Source organism: Giraffa tippelskirchi, chromosome 9, assembly GCF_054371585.1.
Source record: "Giraffa tippelskirchi isolate mGirTip1 chromosome 9, T2T-mGirTip1v1.2.pri, whole genome shotgun sequence".
In the NCBI taxonomy this organism is placed as follows: domain Eukaryota; kingdom Metazoa; phylum Chordata; class Mammalia; order Artiodactyla; family Giraffidae; genus Giraffa; species Giraffa tippelskirchi.
Window position 1 is genome coordinate 83,218,350 of NC_137283.1, and position 27,375 is coordinate 83,245,724.

The following is a 27,375-nucleotide window of genomic DNA, read 5'->3' on the forward strand; positions in this document are numbered from 1 at the left end:
CTCTGCTTCTAAGAGTTTGAATTTTTATTTAGACTCCATATATAAATAATACTGTCTTTCTTTGTCTGGCTTATTTCACTTAGTGTAATGACCTCAAGTGCCATCCATGTTGTCATAAAAGACAGGATTTCCTCCTTTATTGTGGTTGAGTAATAATCCACATATTTTTTTTTTTATCCATTCATCTGTCAGCAGACACTGAGGCTGTTTCCATATCTTTGTTGTTGTGACTAATGCTACAATGAATATGAAAGTGATCTCTTCAATATTCTGTTCTCATTTCCTTTGAATATACACCCAGAAGAGGGATTGCTAGATCTTATAGTAGTGCTATTTTTAATCTTTTGAGGAACCTCCATACTGTTTTCCACAGTGGTTGCACCAGTTAACAATCCTACCAACCGTGTACTAGGATTCCCTTTCCCCACATCTTCACCAATATTTGTTATTTACTGACATGAAATGCCACCTTCACCATATACAAAATTCCCATGTGAGTACTCAGTTTGGTTCCATGGATCTATTTGTCTTTTCATAAGTCAATATTGTTTTATTCATTTCTTTAACAAACTTTCCTGAGCATATTCTAGGTGCCAGGCATTGTTCTATGTTAGGCAGTAGAGATACAGTTTTTAGAGGGTTTTGATAAGGGAATTATATGATATGCTATTTTGCATTTAAAAAATGTGTTGAAAATAATTACAGGTTGAAGGTGTTGGACTAGGGTAACAGTTAAGAGGTGAAAAACAATGGTAGCTTAAAACTAAATGGTAGAAGTGAAGGCGAAGAGAAGTGGTAATATTATGGTTGTATTTTGAAGGTAAAACCAATTGGATTGACTATCACATTGGATGTTGAGTGTGAAAGAAAGAGAAACATGGAAGATAAGAATTTTGAGCAAAAAAACAGAGCAAATGGAATTGCTATTAAGTAAATTGGGAAGAATATGAAAGAAACAGGCTTGGGGGAAGTATCAGGATTGCTAAGAATTCTTGTGCATTCCACATCTGTACCACAGATGGCCAAGTTAAAATATCAAAAGCTAAAACCAATTACTATTTTGCTACAATGATTATAATATTCATTAGGGCTGTTCACAAACATTCCAGTTTTCTTTCCAAGCATCTGCTAGTCTTACACTTCCCCATCCAATTTGAATTTAGGTGTAGCCGAGTAACTAGGTGTAGTCAATGATGGCTAATTACATGGAACATTTATAAACTGGAGCCTCCATCATTCTGAGTCCTTGAACATCTTCGGGGAACAATCCTGCATGTGTGTGCTCAGTCATGTCTGACTCTTTGCAACCCTATGGACTGTAGCCCACCAGGCTCCACTGTCCATGAGATTTTTGAGGCAAGAATACTGGAATGAGTTGCCATTTCTTCCTCCAAGGGATCTTATCAACCCAGGGATTAAACCTGGGTCTCCTGTGTCTCCTGCATGGTAGGCAGATTCTTTACTGCTAGTTACATGTAGCCTGCATCAACTGGAGCCTCTACCATTCCAAGTCCCTGAATATCTACGGAGAACAAAGATCTTCCGATATCTTATGTTGGACATGCAGCTGTGAGACAGGAAGAGGGCAGAGCACAACCTAGCCTGATGACACAACATAAACTGACTAGAACCAAATAGGTCCAAGATGGCAGATGAGTTGACTCCCATTGTAACACATCAGCAAGCTAAATGGCGCCCTCACAGGTGCCATGACAGTTCCAGGGCCATAAACGTCAAAAGGTGGGTGGTGATTCAATTCCTGGAAATCCCCAACCCTTCCCTAAAATAGCTGAAATACTCCTCCCACTCATTAGCCTATGTAATTACCCAACCCTATAAAAACTGAAAACCTTGTACCCTGGGGCCTCTCTTGCCTTCCCAAAATGGCCCACATTCTGTCTGTGGAGTCTGTTTCTTCTCTGAAAAAGCCTTCTTTCTCTTTTCTGTGCCTCATTCTTGCATTCTTTCCTAGGCAAAGTCAAGAATCCACACTCCGCAGCCATCCCAAGGGCTCGGACATGAACTGGGATGTGACCATCCTCTCACACCTCTCTCTCTTTCCTGCAACAACTAAAGCAGGGAAAAAACTCTGTTGGGTTAAGCCACTAAGTTTTAGGGATTTTTTTTTTTTTTTTACTAAAGTATATTCTAGCTAGCATTATCTAGCATATTCTTACTGATATAGAAATTAGTACTTAGTGTAAGATACAGTCACAATATATAACATAAAACCACAAATACATAGCATTGCTTTTAACTGGGGATGGGCAGCTAGGAAGCTATTATTGGAAGCTGAAAGGATTATGGTCAACGCTATATACCAATGATGTCTTTGGTAAAATTTTTGTCTGAAATAACTTGGACAGAACATAATATATAGAGATAATCTGTATTTTTAGTGCAAGAAATAAGAAAATAATGTTATCATTGTGTGCTGGTTGCTGTTAGCTTCATTTGATAAAGTAGCATGAGAAATAGATGAGTTCAGAAAAGAACTGGCTAGCTTCAGGCAGAAGTAAAAACAAGTAAAATGGAATAGCTAAAATCCATGAATAAAAAGGCTGAAAGAAACTACTAATTCTCCTTTCTCAATTTGCAAAAGCAAATTTTAAGAATGCCTTAGAATGATAAAGTCCAATTAGAACTCAACAAGGATAAAAATCAAGGATGTGGCTTTCAAACTCATTGAAATCTCTGAATAGATCAAGGAGACAAAAGAGACAATACAACTAAAGATTTAATGCTTATTTCTTCCAATAGCGAACAGGGTTTAGTGAAAAAAGATTAAAGCCTGGTACGCTACCAGGCTTTGAGGTAGGCTCAAGTGGACACAAGAGAACTTAGCAAAATGAATCAATAGGTCTAAAAATGAACTATCAGTTTATTGGCAAATAGAACTGAATGGAACCTAATAGATATAGTGCTTGCTATGTTTTCAGCAGAGTTATACTACCAAAGAAACCACATAGCTGAACTAGAAAGGGCAGTGGTTGTTCGAGAGTTAAAATTGTTACCAAACACAAGTTCATGTGCCCAAAGCATAGTGAGGTCAAATAAACTAAAACATCAGTTTGGAGCAGAGAAAGGTTTATTACAGGGTTAAGCAAGGAGAACAGGTGGCTCATGCTCAGAAACCCCAAACTCCCCAATGGTGTTGGGAGAGAAGTTTTTAATAGCTAGAATTTTGGGTGAGAGCTCCAGGATATGCAGATTTCTTCTGACTAACTGGTGGTAAAGTAACAGGGCAGTTCTTCTGCGATCTTGTGCTCAGCCTGAAGTCACCATCCTTCACCTGGGTTCACCTTCACCTTAATTCCTACAGAAGAACTCAAAGATATTGTTATTTGTATGCCTTCAAGAGGAACCAGGACCCTGCCCCAAGGCGCACTATTGTTTCTTAACTGTTCCTCCCCTATCTCTGCATCCCATCTCTTCCCTAAATAGCAACTGTTTGAACCTGCCCTTTGGGATTCAGAGACGGACAGGGAGGCTAAATGAAGCCTATTTCCTACAAATAAGAACTGAAGGACATGGAAAGGATTTGTACCCAGAGGCCCATGGGGTCCTGATCAGTTTCAAAATGATCCTAAGTCCTCATGGTTATGAAGCAGATTGATAAAACTACTCAGTAGTCAATGACAGAAAAATTTCCCAGTATATATTTTGAATACCTTGATGAATAATGGAAAGGAAATAATATTCTAGAGCAAAAGATTCAAAAGCCATGGGGAACAGGAAGGAGGCTCTTCCAGTGAGCAGAGTTGAGATACAAATCAAGGAATGTTCCTCACTGTCAGCATAGGCCTAACTGGATTTCAGAATCGCTATGGACCTGTGTACTGTCACCCTGCTTATGTAACTGATATGCAGAGTACATCATGAGAAACGCTGGGCTGGATGAAGCATAAGGTGGAATCAAGATTCCTGGGAGAAATATCAATAACATCAGATATGCAGATGACACCACATTTATGGCAGAAAGTGAATAAGAACTAAAGAACCTCTTCATGAAAGTGAAAGAGGAGAGTGAAAAAGTTGGCTTAAAGCTCAACATTCAGAAAACTAACATCATGGCTTCCAGTCCCATCAGTTCAATTCAGTTCAGTTCAGTCGCTCAGTCGTGTCCGACTCTCTGCGACCCCATGCATCGCAGCACGCCAGGCCTCCCTGTCCATCACCAACTCCCGGAGTCCACCCAAACCCATGTTCATCGAGTCGGTGATGCCATCCAACCATCTCATCCTCTGTCGTCCCCTTCTCCTCTCACCCCCAATCCTACCCAGCATCAGGGTCTTTTCCAATGAGTCAACCCTTCGCATGAGGTGGCCAAGGTATTGGAGTTTCAGCTTCAACATCAGTCCCATCACTTCATGGCAAATAGATGAGGAAACAGTGGAAACAGTGGCAGACTTTATTATTTTGGGCTCCAAAATCACAGCCGATGGTGATTGCAGCCATGAAATTAAAAGACGCTTACTCCTTGGAAGAAAAGTTATGACCAACCTAGACAGCATATTAAAAAGCAAAGACGTTACTTTGTCAACAAAGGTCCATCTAGTCAAGGCTATGGTTTTTCCAGTAGTCATGTATGGATGTGAGAGTTGGACTATAAAGAAAGCTGAGCACCGAAGAATTGATGCTTTTGAACTGTGGTATTGAAGAAGACTCCTGAGAGTCCCTTGGACTGCAAGGAGATCCAACCAGTCCATCCTAAAGGAGATCAGTCCTGGGTGTTCATTGGAAGGACTGATGTTGAAGCTGAAACTCCAATACTTTGGCCATCTGATGCGAAGAGCTGACTCATTTGAAAATACCTTGATGCTGGGAAAGATTGAAGGCGGGAGGAGAAGGGGACGACAGAGGATGAGATGGTTAGATGGCATCACCGACTCAATGGACATGAGTCTGAATAAACTCCAGAAGTTGGTGATGGACAGGGAGGCCTGGCATGCTTCAGTCCACAGGATCACAGAGAGTCAGACATGACTGAGTGACTGAACTGAACTGAACTGATGGACCTGAAGCTGCTTTGTGTCTCCTGTTCTTCCTTTTTTCTAAATGGGAACATTGATTACGGTTGTCTTCTGCCTCTTCCACCACTTTGTAATGTGTGTGTGGAAGAAAGATAATTTGTCTATCACATGTATAGATCTGCAGGTTTAGTTCAGTTCAGTTCAGTCACTCAGTCGTGTCCGACTCTTTGCGACCCCATGAATCACAGCATGCGATTTCCTCCCTGTCCATCACCAACTCCCGGAGTCCACCCAAACCCATGTCCATTGAGTCGGTGATGCCATCCAACCATCTCATCCTCTGTCGTCCCCTTCTCCTCCCGCCTTCAATCTTTCCCAGCATCAAGGTATTTTCAAATGAGTCAGCTCTTCGCATCAGATGGCCAAAGTATTGGCCATCTAAAACCAGCTTGAACATCTGGAAGTTCACGTATTGTTGAAGCCTGGCTTGGAGAATTTTCAGCATTACTTTACTAATGTGTGAGATGAGTGCAATTGTGAGGTAGTTTGAGCATTCTTTGGCATTGCCTTTCTTTGGGATTGGAATGAAAACTGACCTTTTCCAGTCCTGTGGCCACTGCTGAGTTTTCCAAATTTGCTGGCATATTGACATCCAGGCTAGGAGCAGCCATATCCAGACCTGGTAAAGAGACTCTGGAGCATCACTCAGAGATTCTAGACTTGGGGTTGAATGCAGTATCTAGATGGAAATTTTGAGTCTGAAGTAGCCACCTATTTGGTGATCAGAAGGTAGACTTCAGTGGTCATTGGCTGAGAAAAACAAACTAGAAATGAGACATCCATTCCAGGTGGAAGCTTTAAGAATATTTGATTCCCCCCACATCCCCTTCTTCCTCCATCTGTCCATATAAAAGTACATGTAGGAGTCAGGAAGTGCAACTCCTCCAGGCAGTGAGTAAGAAAACAGAAACCCCAATCAACAGCCCTAACGACAACCACCAGAATCTTCCTGTTCTCAGAAAATGAAAAGAGTTACCCCTGAGATATTCAACTTTCAGCATCCTCTCTTCAAATGAAAGGGAAATGAAAGAGCAGAACCTGCCCACTCCTATTTAAGAGCTACTGGCAGAGAAGAGGAGTTAAGGTTTCAATCAGAAAGGAGACCAGAGTTTTCAAATAGACTCCCTTGAAATCATCCAAAGTGACCCCAGTTTTAATGTGGCCAAGATGCTATCCAAGATACAATAAAGAGAAATTCATCTCAGCGTGGTCCCAGTCAGTGACTAGAGGAAAATAGGATGGTTTCATATTCACTCCCGACTGAGTTCAGACTGTTTAATAAACCAGTTACAGCTGTGACCCCGTTGGAGCCCTGCTGTGCAAAGATAAATGTGGACTCTGAAAATGACGGACATGGGAAATACTCATGGATGTGACAGAACTGAGTTTGAGAGCATGTACAAAAATTGCTTTAAATCTCCTAAGATAGTATAGAGTGATACTCAAAAAGTTTAGAAAGGAACAGAAAATGAGTACAATCTTAAGAGTTTTCCCAAGAGATGGATTTCTCTGTCATTACTAGAGAAATACCAAAAATAGAGGAGCACAGAAATTGATTTTTGAAGTCTGCCTCAGACTCTGAGTTTCCAAACAGGAAATCTCTTTACAAATAAGGAGTGCGTACAATGACCTGGTGCCCAAGTCCTCGGGTACAGAAGCAATCCTACGGTCCCTCACTTAAACATCACCGAAAACAACAGCTACTGCACCAAACAGACGGTGGGGGATGCTGTATTCCCTCTGATGCAAAAAGTAAACTATCAAATCTGAATTTAGTTTCCAGAAACGGTATTCCCACCCATTAGGGCTTTCATGACTCTGAACAAATGTCTCAACTAATCAAAACAGATGTCCTGATGTGTTGAATATCACAGATCAGAGCATGTCAGTTTTTTGAAGGAACACCAGGGGACCAGTTATAAAGGTGTGTGAGTAGATACAGACTGCAATGTGGATGGATTGGAGAGTTCTATCCAGTCTCTTTAGACTCAGGAAATGTGAATAGTCTGTTTAAAACAAGTACAACAAGATAATCATCAGACACTTGCTCAATCTGACTAAACTGTGGCACATCCTCAACTTTTTCAAAAGTAGAGGAAGATCCACTGTTTGAGAAACAAGTGTCAAATGGATAATTTCAGGGGGGACTGGCTTAGCCTGTAAACAGCTAAAGCAGACAAGACATTATCAGAGCAGCTGAAATCTTCCACAGCTGCTCTGTCAGTTTTTGAGAAGCCTGGGGTGAGCCCCTTTCCTGAGGCTCCTTCCAAGACACACTGGCAAGATAAGAGAGCTCGTATCTGCAGATGGGCAGGCCCATCAGCCTGCCTGAAGTGTGACTCGTCAGGCAAGAAGCAGAGGTCCAGGGTTTGCAGGAGGTGGTCCCAGCCCACAGGGAGGCTAAGAACAACAATGCACAACCAAACGAGAGGGTCGGGAAGTGCAACGGCCCATTGGTTAGCTTTACTTGTGGGCAAGGTAGGCAGGCTGTGGCAGGCTGTACCCACCAATCTGCAGTTGAAGGCATGGGCATCATGTGAAAGCAAAAGCAGGCCCGGTAGATCTTGAAAGCCACAAACCAGTTAGGAAGAGAGACTGCTTCGGTCCCACAAAAAACTAGTCACTGATCCAGTTAGGGAAAAGGAAAAACTTGAAGTTACCCTTGATGATGGACACTCAGTAGCAAAAGATTGGGCTGTGACTTGGCAACATGAGTCTCTCCTGGGCCCAAGGAGGGCACAAAGTTCCATCATCTGGGTCCTCCTCTCCCGGGGATTGACATAGAAGAAATAGAAAGCTTATTAAAACATGAAAATTTTGAGATTCTGAGTTAGAGATTCTAGTTGGAAAATCAGCCAAAACTTCAGCTCAAAAGTAAATCCTACATGGCTTCCTTTAAAGCAAAGACAGCTTCTCACTGGCCCATGGAGCTGTGGCTGCCATAAGCAGTCAACCAGGGGAAGGTGAGGGGTTCAGATGGTCCTTGCCCAAGATTTCTGATCAGTTAATCCCCTAGAGCTTTTGCCAAGGCCTCTGGAAGAATAGACCCCTCCAATAAAAGCAGATCTATAGTTAAATTTCCCACCAATAAATCACAGAAACTGAGAGCCATGTTATAATTGAGTAACAAAATATATTCAAATGTGACTTATTTCCACCTGAGTTTCACAGAGCCGATTCAAATCTCAATACATATATTAGATAGATAGGACTCTAATCAAGAGCTGCTCTTTTATATAAAAATATTTTTGTTTACTTGAAAAACAAGGATAAAAAAAGACTATCTGCATGATTTTGCCACTAAAACTTTGGGCCATGAGTGGCTGGTGGGTATTTGACTTCAACCAAAGGAGTCATTCTAATGAGTCAGTGAGTACTACACAGCTCTTGGAACAAACAGTTATCGACATTATTCAAGATCTGACATAGCTGCTGTGATTACTCCCAGGCCCATATTTTTTTTTATTGAAGTATAGTTCATTTACAATGTCATGTTAGTTTCAGGTGCACAGCACAATGATTCAATTATACATACATAAATATATATTCCTTTTCAGATTCTTTTGTCTTATAGATTATTACAAGGTATTGAAGACAGTTCTCTGTACTATACCAAATGTCTTTGTGAATTATATATAGTAGTTAGTGTGTATATGTTAATCCAAATCTCCTAATTTATCCCTTCCCCATCTCCCTTTCCACTTTGGGAATCTTAAGTTTGTATTCTATGTCTGTGAGTCTCTTTCTGTTTTGAAAATAAGTTCATTTTTATCTTTTATAGATTCCACATATAAGTGATATCATACAATATTTGTCTTTGGTTTATTTAGTGTGATAATCTCTAGGTCCATCCATGTTGTTGCAAATGTCATCATTTCATTCTTTCTTATGGCTGAGAAATATTCCACTGTAAATATAATACATACCATAGTCCCATAATGTAAATACCATCTGTATATTCTAGTGATTTTAGTTTATGTTTTCACCCAGCACTCACCTCTAAGCTCTACGCAGCCACCTGCCTGCTTGACACCCCCACCTGATGCTCACAAGTCAAACTTGGTTCGCACATGTCTCCTCACCCACTTGTGCTCCCCACCCTAGCCAATGCCACCTCCACCCCTCAGTCACTTGAGCAGGGATTCTGAGAATTACTCTTCATAGTGCCTGATCACTCAGTCTTCATTTTAAAAATATTCATTCCAATTACTTTCAATTCTACAAACAAAATAGATTTCAATCTCACACACTTCTCATGAGCTCCATTGCCCCACCCTAAAACCTAGTCCCAACCTCCATTATCCTCCCTCCAGGCCCCACAGTAGCCTCCTCTTTTGTCTCCTCTTCTCCTCCTGCTGCTCTCCGTCTATATTTCCATCACCCAGTTTTCTTCTACCACAGAAAGTCTTTTTTCAGCTCCTCTGTGGTTTCAACCGTCTTCACTATCTCCCAGTAATACTCTTCTCACTTCTTTTCCACTAGCTTAGCACTGTAAATTACACAAACATGGTATAAATACAGTTTTGCATGGTGGTTAGCAAAGTGTTCAATACATATTTGTTGCATAAATGAGAGGATATTGCTCCGTCTAGAGACTACACTGCAATAATGCTGCAATTCCATTATTTTATGACTGAGGGAATCAGCAGTACTTTGGATACCTCACTCAAGGCCACTCAACTGGCCAAGTGGCAGAGCCAGAATATCTGATGCTTACCCCTAGTATCTCCTACAAGACCACTTGAGTGTAATGAATTTCAAGCATCAACCAATACTCATACATTTTTTCAATCTATTCATCGAGTGCCTACCATGTTGGTACTCAGGCCACAATGAAGAACAAGATAGACTGACCACTGGAGCTTTTAATTATGGAAATAGTTTCCCGGGATGAAATTAAGGGCATTCAACATCATTAATTCATTGATATTTCACTGGAATTGAAGAAAAGCTTATTTCATAAAGGAAAAGAGTTCTCTATTTTATTCTGAATGAATTCAGAAAAAACTATTCTTCCTGAGTTTAGTAATACAGTTCTGCATGAAAGCAAATGCATCTGAATATTAAAGAGCTTAAAATTGATAGTCAAGCACATTTTTAATGTCTTTATCCTACAAATCAATAAAACTTATCAACGAAAAGGTAAAATTGATCAATCACTTGAATGTTTTGTTAAATTCAAGTTTTAATATCACAGTGAAAAAATTAGTTAATGTTTAAACTGTGTAATATTTATCTGCAATTTTATATCATTTATATGTCTAATTTTTTTAATAAAAATCATCATGCTTACTCATGGTCTTCTGCTCAGTTTTTGATTGTCAGGTCACCAATTCAACTTCTCACAAATCTCTCTGAAAGATATTTTAAAATTTCTTTTTTGCTTATATGCTAACTTACTTTCTGACATTTGCCTTTTCTTTAAAGAAAAGTTGTTTTATAGATTATGACCATTCTTTTTGCAAGGTAATAGTAGTAAAAAAAATCATGATTCTAGATTTGTTTTTTAACTCTTTTCACTTGTAAAAGAGCAAGTGCAATATATTCTGAAAACTTCCATAATTTTTAATGACTGCTGATTTTCTTAAAAAGCAAAATATTTGTGCATTAGATGAATTTAAACAGAAACAAGAATGTGACTATGTTCATGAAGATTTTGTACATAAATATATGTACACACTCTAAATAATATATGCATATATATGTATATAACACCAACTACTTGTACATCTAAAGATTTTACTAGGAAGGGTTAAGTCTACTAATACCTAATAAAGCTAGATGTTTATTTATGGAAGCACTTTCTTTGAACTGAATCCAAGTTGCTAAAGTGCACAACGCCAGAAATAGACAGCACTGATGGGTAATGCAAACAGGGGAAAAACAGAGACTTCTTAGCTGATGAAAAAATGTTAAAGAGATAGCAGGATTTACTTGTTTTTAAAGTTAGAAGAAACAAGGACACTAGAGGTTGCACAGGGGGCTTACTCTCCTTCATCTGAGCTTCAGGCCAGAGTGCCCTCCTTTGGCACGTGCATTGCAGAATCCCTATGCGTGAAGAGTGATGTGAACTACTTACTTAACATCTTTGGTGATATCATCCCCCAACGTAGAAAGAAACACCAAGATTCATGAAAGCGCTGCTGCTACCGGTGTCACAACATCAAAAGGAACGTAGACGGGAATCCAGCTGCTAGAGTTTGAATGAGAAGAAGAAACCGCTGCAGATTGTTTATGGAAGCACAGATGGCTGGAGGGAAAACAGCCTGCTCAGAGCGGGCTTGCCAGGAGAAACGCTGGCAGGACAACAGCTGGTCTCTGTTAACACATCCCTCCAATTTGAAAAGGCCCTAATTTCACTGCCGGACAACGACACTTGACACCATTCATATATGACTCGTATACAGGCTACGGCTATAAAAGGTTGAAGTGGAAAACATCTGGAGAGAGAAAAAAGCCGTCCACCTAGCAGGAGGTCAGGGCACACAGTGACCTTTTGGAGCCCTCAAAAGAATTACAGAAGCTTAGGAATGGCCAAACAGTGAACGAACCGCCAAGCATGACAAACTCATAATTTAAAAAGCATGGTCTGATTCAGGCTTATAAAAAAATAAAGCCAGAGAAAAGTGTAGACATTTATGATAACTGTCTATCAAAAGCGAGAGTAAAAGTTCGGTTCACAGTTTAAATGGATATACAAAAATGATTTATTTAGGAACAATTTGAACAAGTTTGCATAATTGTTCACCAAGGAGTGTACAATTAAATACATAGAGTAGCTTTCATAATTCTATGTTGATTTTAACTTGTTATATTTTAGACAAAAAGAACAATTGACAAAGCAAAAGAAATGCATCATTCATCTCAAATCTGCTTTTTAACTTAGGAAAGATTTTTATAGTATACAATGGCCTGGTCAAGACACAGACTGAGGAAAGAGAAAAGGGTGAAGACAAAATTCTTCCAACTGTTGATACTCATTTAATTTCCTAATTAGCGTTGTTTGAGAGGCCCAGTCCTAGAGCAAAAACACATCCCTGAACACATCAAATAACCACACCCAACAGGAGGCCCAGACAACCTCCCAGCTGAGCATCAGACTCTAGAGGGTTTGGTTCCTGAAAGTGATCGTTTTTCCCAACTTCAGTCTAAACAAATCAAAGGAGGTGAGAAGACATAATATACAACTTAGTCCCCATGCTGTTAACCAGGTTTTATATGAAGGGAAGACTCAAACCACTTACTCTTTAACTAAGCTAATACCATGTTATTAAACTAACACATGTCTGACAGTATGGGAAACCGGAAACTTCAAAAACAACTTCAGAAAATCACATCACAATGTGAAAAAATTAGGACAAAGTCTTCTACTGTGATTTTCAAGGAGTAGGCTCAGACATGAATGCACAGATGAACATCTACAAGTCAGTTTTCTTTATATTAACTTTAAATTTAAAAATTACCTTGTTCATTCTCAAGTTTTATTTATCTAACGTCAAACCTTCAGGGAAATGCAGAATAATTTCTTGGGTTTTCTAGGTATTACCCTCGGCTCCCCAATCTCCTCTCTCCCAGATTCCTACCTTTCATGATTTCATTTCCTCTCTGAATTCAGCCAGGACCCTATAGGGCAGTGACTCAAAATGTGTGTTCTGGACGGTCAGCTTCAGCATTGCCTAACCGAAGTGTCTAAGAGATGTCTGGAAGCCCTGGAAGCCTTCTCTGCTCGTCACCTTGACCTTCATCCATGAGACAGGACTCCTAGAAAAAAGTAAGGCCCAATGGGAGGCCACGGCAGTTACCCAGAGAAGTATTGTTTGCATCTGAATGGGGCTGTGGTAATAGGAGTGGAAACTATACAAAATATTAAGGAATTTAAAATTCAGGATGTGTGATGCATTGAGTCTTCCAGACTGGAGCTGGGGAAAGGGAGGAAGGCAGCCCTGTTTGTGACTCATTGCCAGAACTTCAGAGACAAAGAGGATTAGAGCCAGGCTCTGCCACATACCAGCTGGCTGACCTTGAGTATGTTATTTTCTCCCCTGAGCCCTAGGGTCTTCATCAGAATGTTGCTGCTGGAGGGAGGAGTCAAGATGGTGGAATAGGAGGATGTAGAATTTGCCTCTTCTCACAAGTATGTCAAGAATATACCTACAAATGGAACAACTGTCACAGAGCAGCTGCTGAAAATCAGCGGAAAACCTCGAGCACCAAAGGGGACAAGAAAAATCCCCCCACACAATCAGTTAGGCTGAAAGAAAAACAAGAAAAGAGAAAACAGGGAGGGACCAGCATCTCTGGAAGGGAGCTGAAGATGAGGAGAGGTTGTCATACTCAGAAAAGCCCATTCGTGGTGGGAAAATCAGCTAGGGCAGAAAGGGACCTTCAGAGGACCAGAGGGGAATGCAGCAACTGATCTGTTGTTACTAAGTCGCTTCAGTCGTGTCCGACTCTGTGCGACCCCATAGACGGCAGCCCACCAGGCTCCACCGTCTGTGAGATTCTCCAGGCAAGAACACTGGAGTGGGTTGCCGTTTTCTTCTCCAATGCATGAAAGTGAAGTCACTGATCTGTGGAAGGCAGGAAAAAGTAAGAACTGTGCACGCATGGCCTGTGCTGCAGCCCTCTGCACCCCTGCCTGGGTTATGTGTCTCCTGGTATGGAGGGGCGCTGGGTGCTGTAAAGTGGGGTTTGGAGAGTGAACCCAGGGAGGGGACAGCTGCTGGCTGTGAAAGGACAGCCTGAAGGGACAAGAAGAAGGAGCTCCACAATCAGGCAAGCTTTCAGAAGCTCAGGACACTTTAGAAGCAAGGCACCATTGTTGAGTGTAATGCAAGAGGCAGAGCCACTACTGCAAACCTCTCCCTGACCTACTAGCCCCTGACACCATGGGCACTGAGAGATGCACCCATGTGAGCAGGCTCACCAGTCCCTCAAGACAAACCCCCCTACTATGCAGGACCTGGAAGGTCCATGTGCACTGTCCATGCCAAAACTTCCTCCAGGATCAGCCCTTGGCACCCCCGGAAGCTGCCAACGCTAGTCAGGGTTCAGTGCAAAAGCATGAGGCTTTGAAAGCAGATCCAGGAAGAGTACCACCGTTGGCTGTTCAGAGACATCCTGAAGGGACAGGAGTGAGGGCCTCCACAGCAGGGAATGCTTCTAAAAGCAGCATGGATTGCCGTGCAAATGAGGCGCCACTGTAGAATGGCACACAAGGGCTGGGGCCACCATTGGAAACCCCCTGCTGGCACTGGGCTGGATTCCCACCAGAGTGAGCACATCCCAGCCTTTTGCAACTTTCTGCCGGTCTCTGCCACCACAGGCACTTCACACAGGCTCCAGCTATGGCCACCTTATCCCTCCCAGCCTGGGCAAATAAGTGCCCCAATCAGTTGCTGCATTCACCGGGCAGAGAAGGTACACCTGAGGTAGGCCCAGATGCTAGGGTGGGGCCTGAGCCAAAGCTGAGCCCCACTTTGGACAAAACCAAAGTACAGCCCCCACAAAGGGACTGTGTGACTATGGAAATCTATTTAGCTATATACGCTGAGGACGAAATCTAAGTATTCTCCACAGTAAACCCTGCATTTGTGGAATACCTGAATGGGCGATAAGTGCTCCCACAGTCTAGCTTTAAGCAGCTTTGGACTTTAGGAAGAAATACACATGGGTGTTGTCACATGTGAGTCTGTCTCACAGACTAAGCTGGCTCCATAGTGCCAACAGCAGGTCCAGAGACCTACCTAGAGGTATTGGGGGGCCTCCTGCAGAGGCAAAGTTTGGCTGTGGCTCACAGTGGGAGTAAGGACGCTGACCACAGAAGCCTCGGGAAAATATTATTACTATTATTTGCTTTGAGTTTTTTTGAGTTTTGTTTTGTTTTTTCACTTTGTTCTGTGGCTGCTGTCTCGTGTTTCTTTGATGATTTTTTGCTTAGATTTTCTTTAAGTTTTTAATGTATTTTTAATTTTTCTATTTTTAATTTACTATTTTGTTGTTTTGTGTTTTTTCTTAATTTTTATAAGATTTGTTTTTTGTATTTGGTTTATGTTTACTTTTTTTTAGTTGACTTTCTGTTTGTTATTGTTTGTTTTTATGGATTCTTTTTGTTTGGGGAGTTCTTCTGTTTGGTTGTTATCTTTTTTGTTTGGTTGGTTTAGTATCTTCCATCATTTGTCTTAAGTTTTATTTGTCTGTTTCTTTGTCTCTTTTTTTTTTTTTTCCCTTTTGGCTGTGATGCATGGCTTGTGGGGTCTTGGTTCCCCAGCCAGGAGTCAGGCCTGGGCTTCTGTAGTAAGAGCGGTAAGTCCAAGACAGCGGAGCACAGGAGAATTCCTGGCCCCTGGGAATATTAGTTGGTGTGAGTTTTCCCAGAGCTTTCCATCTTGAAACCAAGACCCAGCTATACCCAACTATCTGCAGGCTTCAGTACTGGACACCTCACACCAAACAACCTGCTAGACAGGAACACAGCCTTGCCCATCAGCAGACAGGCTGCCTAAAGTCATACTAAGCTCACAGACACCCCAAAACACACCACCTGATATGGTCTTGCCCATCCAAGGAACAAGACTCAGTTCTACCCGCCAGAGGACAGGAACCAGTCCCCCATATGGGGAAACCTACACAAGTCCCTGGACCAATCTTACTCGCTAGAGGGCAGACACCAGAAGCAAGAGGAACTTGTGGTTCCTCTACAACCATCCAGCCTGCAGAACTGTGACCACAAGCACAGGAAGTTAGACAAAATGAGACAACAGAGAAACATGCTGCAGAAGAAGGAACAAGGTAAATATCCACAAGATGAAATAAATGAAGAACAGATATGCAATCTCCCCGCAAAGGACTTCAGGGTAATGACAGTAAAGTGGATCCAAGATCTCAAAAACAGAGTGCAGGCACGGATTGAGAAGGTAAAATAAATGTTTAACCAGGACCTAGAAGAACTAAAGAAGAAACAATCAGTGATGAACAACACAACTACTGAAATGAGAAATACACTAGAAGGATGGATAAGGGAGTTGGAAGATAGAAAGGTGGAAATAACTAGAGCATAACAGAATAAAAAAAATAAAAATAATGAAAAATAATGAAAAAATAAAAAAGAATGAAAAGAAATAAGGACAGATGCAGAGACCTCTGAGATAATATTAAGTGCACCAACATTTGAATTATAGGAGTCTTAGAAGAAGAACAGAAAAAGAAAGGGTCTGAGAAAATATTTAAAGAGTTTATATTTGAGGAAAATATTTGAAGTTGAAAACTTCCCTAACATGGGAAAAGAAATAGTCAGCCAAGTCCAGGAAGTGCAGAGAGTCCCATACAGGATAAACCCAAGGAGAAACACAAAGGCACATATTAGTCAAACCAACAAAAATAAATACAAAGACAAAATATCAAAAGCAGCAAGGGAAAAGCAACAATTAATATAAATGGGGTCCCCATAAGGTTATCAGCTGATTTTTCAGCAGAAACTCTGCAAGCCAGAAGGGAGTAGCAAGATATATTTAAAGTGATGAAATGGGAAAACCTACAGCCAAGAATAGTCTACTCAGCAAGGCTTTCATTCAGATTTTACAGAGAAATCAAAAACTTTACAGACAAGCAAAAAAGCTAAGAGAATTCAGCACCACCAAACCAGCTTTACAACAAATACCAAAGGAACTTTTCTAGGTGGGAAACATAAAAGAAGAAAAAGCCCTACAAAAAAAGAATTAAGAAAATGTAATGGGACCATATGTATCATAATTACCTTAAGTGTAAATGGATTAAATGTGGAGGTTCAAAAGGGAGGGGATATATTTATACCTATGGCTGATTCATGTTGAGGTTTTACAGAAAACATCAAAATTCAGTAAAGCAATTATCCTTCAATAAAAAAATAGATTAATTTAAAAAAATGTAATGGGACCATATATATCAATAATTACCCTAAGTGTAAATGGATTAAATGCTCCAACGAAAAGACACAGATTGACTCAATGGATGGAAAAAAAAAAAACATATATATATGCTGTTTACAAAAGACCAATTTCAGATATAGGGATACATGCAAACTGAAAGTGAGGGTATGGAAAAAGATATACCATGCAAATAGAAATCAGAAGAAAGCTGAAGTACCAATACTCACATCAGACAAAACATATTTTAAAATAAAGTCTATTACAAGAGGTAAGGAAGGACACTACATAAAGATCAAGGGATCAATCCAAAAAGATATAATTGCAAATATTTGTGTAACCAACACAGGAGAACCTCAATATGTAAAGTAAATGCTAACAGCCATAAAGGGGGAAAATGACGGTAACACATTAATAGTGTGGGACTGTAACAGTCCATTAACATCAATGGATAGATCACCCAGACAGAAAATTCATAAGGAAACACAAGACTTAAATGACACATTATATCAGATAGACTTAATTAATATTTATAGGACATTCCATTCAAAAGCAATTTTGAGAAAGAAAAACAGAGCTGGAGGAATCATGCTGACTTCAGCCTACACTAAAAATTTACAGTAATCAAGACAGTATGGTACTGGCACAGAAAGAAATATAAATGGAACAGGATAGAAAGCAAAGATAGAGACCCATACACCTATGGTCACCTAAACTATGACAAAGGAGGCAAGAATATACAATGGAAAAAGAAAGTCTCTTCAATAAGTGATGCTGAGAAAACTGAATAGCTATACCGAAAAGATTGGAATTAGAACACTGTTGAACACCATACAAAAAAATAAATTCAAATGGAATAAAGATCTCAATCAAAGGAGGCAAGAATATACAATGGAAAAAGAAAGTCTCTTCAATAAGTGATGCTGAGAAAACTGAATAGCTATACCGAAAAGATTGGAATTAGAACACTGTTGAACACCATACAAAAAAATAAATTCAAATGGAATAAAGATCTCAATCAAAGGAGGCAAGAATATACAATGGAAAAAGAAAGTCTCTTCAATAAGTGATGCTGAGAAAACTGAATAGCTATACCGAAAAGATTGGAATTAGAACACTGTTGAACACCATACAAAAAAATAAATTCAAATGGAATAAAGATCTCAATGTAAGGCCAGATACCATAAAACTCTTAAAGGAAAATATAGGCAGAACACACTTTGACATAAATCACAACAAGATCTTTTTTGACCCACCTCCTAGAGTAATGAAAATCATAACAAAAACAAACAAATGGGATTTAATTAAATTTAAAAGCTTTTGCACAGTGAAGGAAACTACAAACAAGGTGGAAAGACAATCCTCAGAATAGGAGGAAATATTTGCAAACAAGAATTAATCTCCAAAATATACAAACTCATACAGCTCAATATAAAAAAAAAATCAAAAAATGGGCAGAAGACCTAAATACACATTTCTCCAAAGAAGACATTCATCTGCCAACAAACATATCAAAAGACACTCAACATCACTAATTACTTCTTGTTATTTAGTCACCAAGTCATGTCCAACTTTTTGTGACCTCATGGACTGCAGCACGCCAGGCTTCCCTGTGCCTTACCATCTCCCGAAGTTTTCCCAAGTTCATGTCCACTGAATCAGTGATGCCATTGAAGTGAGGTACCATCTCACATCAGTCAGAACTGCCATCATCAAAAAATCTAAAAATAAGTGTGGGAGAGGATGTGGAGAAAAGGGAAACCTCCTACACTTTTGGTGGAAATGTAAATTGACACAGCCACTATGAAGAACACTATAGAAGTTCCTTTAAAAATATAAATAGAACTACCATATCACCCAGAAATCCCACTCCTGGGCATTTACCCAGAGATAATAGCATTGAAACATGTGTATTATCATATGTGAAACAGATCACCAGTCTAGGTTCGATGCATGAGACAGGGTGCTCAGGGCTGGTGCACTGGGATGACCCAGAGGGATGGGATGGGGAGGGAGGTGGAAGGGGGGTTCAGGATGGGGGACACATGTACACCCATGGCTGATTCATGTCAATGTATGGGAAAAACCACTACAATATGGTAAAGTAATTAGCCTCCAATTAAAATAAATAAATTTAAAAAAAGAGAGAGGGGGAAAAAAAAAACAAAACACATGTGCCTCAGTGTTCATTGTAGCACTATCTACAATAGCCAGGGCATGGATGCAACCTAATTGTCCATCAATAGAGGAATGGATAAAGAAGATGTGGTGTGTATATATATATATACACAATGGAATATTACCAAGCCATTACAAAGAATGAAATAATACCATTTGCAGCAAAATGGATGGACTTGGGGACTGTCATGCTGAGTGAATTAAATCAGACAGAAAAGAAATATCATATAACATTCCTTATATGCAGAATCTAAATAGAAATGATACAAATGAACTTACAAGGCAGATACAGACTCACCAACTTAGGAGAAGAAACTTACCATTGCCAGTGGGGAAGGACAGGATGAAAGGACAGTTAGGGAGTCTGTGATTGACATGTACACACTGCTGCATTTAAAATGGATAACAAACCAGAACTGACTGTATAACCCAGGAAATTCTGCTCAATATTATGTAGCAGCCTAGATGAGAGGGGAGTTTGGGGAAGAATGAATACATGTATATGTATGGCTGAGTCCCTTTGCCGTCTTCTTGAAATTATCACAACACGGCTAATCATCTATATGCCAATATAAAGTTAAAAGTTACAAAAAATCTACAAACAATAAATGCTGGAGAGAGTGTGGAGGAAAAGGAACCCTCCTATGTTTTGGTGGAAGTTGGAGAAGACTCTTGAGAGTCCCTTAGACTGCAAAGAGATCCAACCAGTCCATCCTAAAGAAGATCAGTCCTGGGTGTTCACTGGAAGGTCTGATGTTGAAGCTGAAACTCCAATGCTTTGGCCATCCCATGCGAAGAGCTGACTCATTGGAAAAGACCCTGATGCTGGGGAAGATTGAGGGCAGGAGAAGAAGGGGATGACAGAGGATAAGATGGTTGGATGGCATCACTGACTCAATGGACATGGGTCTGGGTGGACTCCGGGAGTTGGTGATGGACAGGGAGGCCTGGCGTGCTGTGGTTCGTGGGGTCACAAAGAGTCAGACACGACTGAGCGACTGAACTGAACTGAACAGCCACTATGGAGAACACAAAATGGAGGTGCCTTAAAAAATAAAAATAGAACTACCATACGACCTAGCAATCCCACTCCTGGGCATATACCTAGACCAAACAATAATTCAAAAAGATACATGTGCCCTGATATTCTTTACAGCACTATTTACAATAGCCAGGACCTGGAAGCAACCTAAATGCCCATCAACAGAGGAATAGATAAAGAAGATGTAGTACATGTGCTGCTGCTGCTGCTGCTGCTGCTGCTAAGTCGCTTCAGTCGTGTCCGACTCTGTGCGACCCCATAGATGGCAGCCCACCAGTCCACTGTCCCTGGGATTCTCCAGGCAAGAATACTGGAGTGGGTTGCCATTTCCTTCTCCAGTGCATGAAAGGGAAAAGTGAAAGTGAAGTCGCTCAGTTGTGTCCGACTCTTAGCAACCCCATGGACTAAGTTTACCATCTCCCGAAGTTTTCCCAAGTTCATGTCCACTGAATCAGTGATGCCATTGAAGTGAGGTACCATCTCACATCAGTCAGAACTGCCATCATCAAAAAATCTAAAAATAAGTGTGGGAGAGGATGTGGAGAAAAGGGAAACCTCCTACACTTTTGGTGGAAATGTAAATTGACACAGCCACTATGAAGAACACTATAGAAGTTCCTTTAAAAATATAAATAGAACTACCATATCACCCAGAAATCCCACTCCTGGGCATTTACCCAGAGATAATAGCATTGAAACATGTGTATTATCATATGTGAAACAGATCACCAGTCTAGGTTCGATGCATGAGACCAGGCTCCTCCGTCCATGGGATTTTCCAGGCAAGAGTATTAGAGTGGGGTGCCATTGCCTTCTCCGTAGTACATGTACACAAGGAATATTGCTCAGCTATAATAAAGAATGAAATTGTGTCATTTGCAGAGATATGGATGGACCTAGAGACTGTCATATGGAGTAAAAGTAAGTCAGAAATAGAAAAGCAAATATAGTATAATATCACTTATATGTGGAATCTAGAAAAATGATATGGATGAAATTATCTGCAATGTGGAAACAGAAACACAAATACAGAAAATGGACATATGGATATAACTGGGGGAAGAGAGAGGTTGGAGGAACTGAGAGACTGGATTGATAGATATACACTATGTATAAAATCAATAACTAATAGGAACTCCCTGTTCAGAACAGAGAATCTACTCGGTGCTCTCTATGTATCGATCAGTGGTGACTGACTCTTTGCAACACCATGAACAGTAGCCCGCCAGGCTCCTCTGTCTGTGGAAACCTCCAGGCAAGAACACTGCAGTGGGTAGCCATTCCCTCCTCCAGGGGATCTTCCCAATCCAAGGATGGAGCCAGGGTCTCCTGCACAGCAGGCAGATTCTTTACTGTCTGAGCTGCCAGAGAAGCCTGTATGGTTACCTAAATGGGAAGGAAATCCAAAGAAGAGGGAATATATTTATGTGGGTAGAACACAACATTGTAAGGTAACTATACTCCAATAAAAATTAATTTAAAAAATAAACTAGCCGAAAAAAAAAAGAAATTAAATGCTGCTGCAGTCACTGGGTTGTATGAGGGTCAGATGAGGTCAACCAGGATAGGAGCGGCACAGAGCCTGACACACAGCAAGTGCTCAATAAATCCTAGTCACTTTTAAGATTATTTCAGGTTTCGGGCCTGAATAGGGAAGAAGGAAGAAATGAAGAGAGAGAGTGAGGAATGAGGAAAGCATGAAGGAAAATAGAAGGAATTTTATCTAAATGGACTTTTGGAAAGTAAATTTTTGTTATTATTTTTTAAATTAATCTCTATTTCTACTTGCACATTGCTAATTAATTTTTATGCTTTATGCTAATAACCTTTTCTGTGAAAGGACTGGAAAAGTTCAGTTTTCATTCCAATCCCAAAGAAGGGCAATGCCAGAGAATGTTCAAACTACCACTCAGTGGTACTCATTTCACATGCTAGCAAGGTAGTACTCAAAATTCTTTAAGTGAGGCTTCAACAGTATGTGAACCAAGAACTTCCTGATTTAGAAAAGACAGAGGAACCAGAGATCAAATTGCCAACATCTGTTGCATCATAGAAAAAGTAAGAGAATTTCAGAAAAACATCTACTTCTGCTTCACTGACTACGCTAAAGACTTTGACTGTGTGGATCATGACAAGCTATTGAGAATTCATAAAAAGATGGAAATACCAGGCCACCTGACCTGCCTCCTGAGAAACCTGTATGTAGGTCAAGAAGAAACATAACCAGACATAGAACAACAGACTGGTTCCAAATTGGGAAAGAAGTGCATGAAGGCTGTATATTGTCACCCTGCCTATTTAACTTATATTCAGAGTACATCGTCTGAAATGCTGGGCTGGATGAAGTGCAAGCCAGAATCAAGATTGCTGGGAAAAATATCAATAACCTCAGATATGCAGATGACACCACCCTTATGGCAGAAAGTGAAGAAGAACTAAAGAGCCTCTTGATGAAAGTGAAAGAGGAGAGTGAAAAAGTTGGCTTAAAGCTCAACATTCAGAAAACTAAGATCACGGCATCTGGTCCCATCGCTTCATGGGAAATAGATGGGGAAACAGTGGAAACAGTGTCAGACTTAATTTTTTGGGCTCCAAAATCACTGCTGATGGTGATTGCAGCCATGAAATTAAAAGACGCTTACTCCTTGGAAGGAAGGTTATGGCCAACCTACATAGCATATTTAAAAGCAGAGACATTACTTTGCCAACAAAGGTCCGTCTAGTCAAGGCTATGGTTTTTCCAGTGGTCATGTATGGATGTGAGAGTTGGACGGTGAAGAAAGCTGAGCACTGAAGAATTGATGCTTTTGAACTGTGGTGTTGGAGAAGACTCTTGAGAGTCCCTTGGGCTGCAAGGAAATCCAATCAATCCATCCTAAAGGAGATCAATCCTGGGTGTTCATTGGAAGGACTGATGTTGAAGTTGAAACTCCAATACTTTGACCACCTCATGCAAAGAGTTGACTCATTGGAAAAGACCCTAATGCTGGGTAGGATTGGGGGCAGGAGAAGAAGGGGATGACAGAGGATGAGATGGTTGGATGGCATCACTGACTCAATGGACATGGGTTTGGGTAAACTCCGGGAGTTGGTGATGGACAGGGAGGCCTGGCGAGCTGCAATTCATGGGGTCACAAAGAGTCGGACACGACTGAGTGACTGAACTGAACTGAACTGAACTGAACTTATGGAAGAAAGGGAAGAAGAACTAAAAAGCCTCTTGATGAAAGTGAAAGAGGAGAGTGAAAAAGCTGGCTTGAAACTCAGCATTCAGAAAACTAAGATCATGGCATCAGGTCCCATCACTTCATGGTAGATAGATGGGGAAACAATGGAAACAGTGACAGATTTTATTTTGGGGGGCTCAAAAATAAGTGTAGATGGTGACTGGAGCCATGAAATTCAAAGACACTTGCTCCTTGGAAGAAAAGCTATGACCAAATTAGGCAGCATACTAAAAAGCAGAGACATTACTTTGTCAACAAAGGTCTGTCTTGTCAAAGCTATGGTTTTCCCAGTAGTCATGTATGGATGTGAGAGTTGGACCATAAAGAAGGCTGAGCACCGAAGAACTGATGCTTTTGAACTGTGGTGTTGAAGAAGACTTTTGAGAGTCCCTTTTACCGCAAGGAGATCAAACCAGTCAATCCTCAAGGAAATCCACCCTGAATATTCATTGGAAGGACTGATGCTAAAGTTGAAACTCGAATACTTTGGCCACCTGATGTGAAAAGCTGACTCACTGGAAAAGACTCTCATGCTGGGAAAGATCGAAGGCAGGAGGAGAAGGGGACGACAGATAGTTGGATGGCATCACCGACTCAATGGACATGAGTTTGAGCAAACGCTGAGAGATGGTGAAGGACAGGGAAACCTGGTGTGCTGCAGTCCATGGGGTCGCAAAGTGTCAGACATGATTGAGCAACTGAATAACAACAATGAATTGTTATGTACATCACAGGGCAGTTTTGATGCCTGCACACAGTATGTAATCCATTCCTTGAGCGAAGTACTTACTCTTCACAAACCAGCTTGGATACCTCCTTCTATCCCCATCCCTGCTTCCTTGGGAAGAAGAAAATACCACCTTACTCAGGCCTCAGGTGTGCCTACTGCTGATGGAAGCATACCCCCGACCCCGCCCCGTGTGTGTATTTATTTATATGTTCATCTCTCTTAGAATGAGCTCCCTGAGAAAACATGTTATCATCTTCTCTATCTCCTTTACTCCGTTCAGCACTTGGCACAAAGCAAGTGCGCCACACAACTTTATGTCCCTAAAAACTTATGTCCCACATATTAACACAAGATATCTTAATGTCAGATAGAAATCATTGTATCCTCTTAAATCATCCACCATTTAGTCAAATTTACTAAGTACCAGAGACTATGAAATACACTACAAAGTAAAATACATGCTCTCTGTCCCAAAGGAACTAAGAAATGAACATGTGAAAGGTGAAGCAGCAGCAGAACATCTCAGTGAAGCTCAGAATAACACTGAAAACCATAAGACACAAGGTGATTAACTTCCCATTTTAAGCCACAGGAGTTCAGAAGATGGCAAAATTACAACCATCTGCCATGGTTAGAAGGCTCCCAGGTGGAGCTAGCAGTAAAGAACCCGTCTGCCAATGCAGGAGACATAAGAGATGCGGGTTCGATCCCTGGGTAGGGGAGATACCCTGGAGGAGGGCATGTGTCCTGCTGTTCACACTGCCCACACTGTTCGTTGAACCCAGGGTAGGCAAGGTGTGAGCTGAGAGGCTGGAAGAAGGCTTGAGGAGCCATGGGAACTGCAAACACATTTATTCTCTCTCCTGGCTGAAACAGCAGCCATAGCATAACCTTACACAACACAACCTCTCTCCTGGCTGGCATGGCGGCCATAACAGTACTCTCTCCTGGCTGATGCAATAACCGTAGCGGTAGACACGCTATGTGCTCTCCGAATCCCTCCTGACGTGCATGAGCAGTGCTGTAAGTGATCTCAGTTGTTACATCATCATTATTTACAAAATGCGGGGCAAGAGCGAGCGGCCCTGGGGCAAGAGAACCTGACCATGCCATCTTGGCCAATTTGCTCTTTCCCTACATTCCATCCCATAGATTATGTAAGTTCTGCCCTTGGCAGCATCCCCCAGTGCACAATGCTGCCACTTGAACCCACATCCCTCAACAATAATAGCTACAACAGCAAACACCTACATCACCAATACATGGCAAAACCCAACTCCAGGTAGCACCTGGAACTCATGCTGCAGTCTTTGCCCTCGTGGGATTGGTGGAGCCACCCACTGCATGTGAAAGTGAAAGTCACTCAGTCGTGTCCGACTCTTTGCGACCCCATGGCCTATACAGTCCATGGAATTCTCCAGGCAAGAATACTGGCGTGGGGTAGCCTTTCCTTTCTCCAAGGGATCTTCCAAACCCAGGTCTCTCACATTGCAGGTGGATTCTTTGCCAGCTGAGCCACCAGGGAAGCCCAAGAATGCTGGAGTGGGTAGCCTTTCCCTGCCCCAGTGGATCTTCTAGACCCAGAAATAAAACCGGGACTCCTGCATTGCAGGCGTATTCTTTACCAATTGAGCTATCAGGGAAGCCACTGCATGTGGAGTGCCTTTATCTTCCATGGTCAAGTCCAGTCCACCGTCTGTCCTTGTGAAATCCTAGGAAAGCCTCCACAGAGGCAACTCCACCCCTGCATGGTTTCTCATTAAGGTCTTGCACAACCATCCACAGGCGCCAGGCCCTCCCCTTCATGGAGGGAATTTCTGTGGCATTCACAGCCCACCCACATGATTACACTTTTCTAAATCTGAGGACACAGCCTTTACGGCACACTGTCCACACCATAAGACACAGCCTTTACAGTACACTGTCTGCATCACAGGACACAGCCTTTACAGTACAATCTATATCATAGGACACAGCCTTTACAGTACAATGTTCTACATAAGACACAGCCTTTACAGTATACCTCCACACAAATCAGCCCACATTTGCATCCGTGCAACCCAGATGGGACCCCTACTGGCATGAGCCCCTTTAAGGGTCTTCACATTCTCAAAATGGCGTCTCACATGCCATCCCTCTATTTCTGTCAGTAAGGACCTGCAAACCCCCCACAGGTGTGGGCCCACCCCTGTGTCCCACAGTCGCAAGAGCCAAGCTGCCAAGCTGAAACTGTTTTTGCTGAAACTGCTTACCCAAGTCGACCAACTCCACCTGAGTATATGGTCGATACGTCGTGAACTCAGTCACCATGGGAGCCCCTTGAGGATGCCCACCTAGGCCATAGACTGCTCATGCATCACTTTCTGCTGCACAACCAGGCTCGTTGACAAGCGGGGACCCACAGTCTCATAATGTTCATCGTCACCATCACTTACCACCTCGTTGTCAGAGATGCTAGGCTCTTCAGAGCCATGGGTTCTTGCTGTAACGCCAGTATACTTTGCTCTAGTTCTTCCAAGGGTCTCTGTATATTGTGCACCAGTGTGGCATCAGGTAGAACACTGTCCATTTTTGTCTTCAGAGCAATCAGGAAAATCCGCCCCACAGTACCAGCAGCAGTCTGCTGCCTTGTTCAGCAAATGGGAACTCACTGCCTATAATGCCTTTTCAATGCTTTCTGGTTCACTGTCTACCACTTCCCAGCCTTCCACTGGAGCCCACGCTGAGGGGATCGCGACCACATGGTACCACATGCTATATGGTGGCCACTGGCTCCCTCCATCCAGTGAAGCCCCAGGCTCCCCTACCTGCTGGGTATCCTGCTGACTACACCAATTATTTCATGTGTCTCACTGTCCACGCTGTTCACTGAACCCATGGTAGACAAAGCACAAGTTAAGAAACTGGAAGAAGGTTTGAGGAGCCATAGGAACTGCAGACACATTTATTCTCTCCGGGCTGGCGAGCGGCCATAGCAGCAGACATGCTGTATTCTCTCCTCTCATGGCTGACCCAACAAACACAGCCGTGACACAGCAGTAATGCCACCGCTTTTTACGTCAAGCTCATACAGACTAGCCCGTGCACAGAGTAGCCCGTGACCAAGAGAGCACCTCATGACGCACATGCGCAGTGCTGTAAGTGATCTCAGCTGTTATGTAATCATTATTTACAAAACGTAGGGCAAGAGCGAGAGGTCAAGGGGTGAGAGAGCCTGACCACACTATTTTGGCTAATTTGCTCTTTCCCTACAGCATGGCAA

General features: G+C 41.7%; 1 long non-coding RNA gene across 1 annotated transcript; it reads right to left on the reverse strand.

The window, feature by feature from the left end:
* Nucleotides 1-3,152: 3,152 nt before the first annotated feature.
* LOC145521486 (uncharacterized) lies at nt 3,153-27,089 on the reverse strand. The gene is made up of 6 exons (XR_014065417.1): nt 26,447-27,089; nt 10,327-10,387; nt 7,694-9,522; nt 5,570-5,783; nt 4,280-4,503; nt 3,153-3,316 (listed from the first exon to the last, which is right to left on the reverse strand). It is a non-coding gene; the product is annotated as an uncharacterized LOC145521486 (long non-coding RNA).
* Between the last annotated feature and the right edge of the window lie 286 nt (nt 27,090-27,375).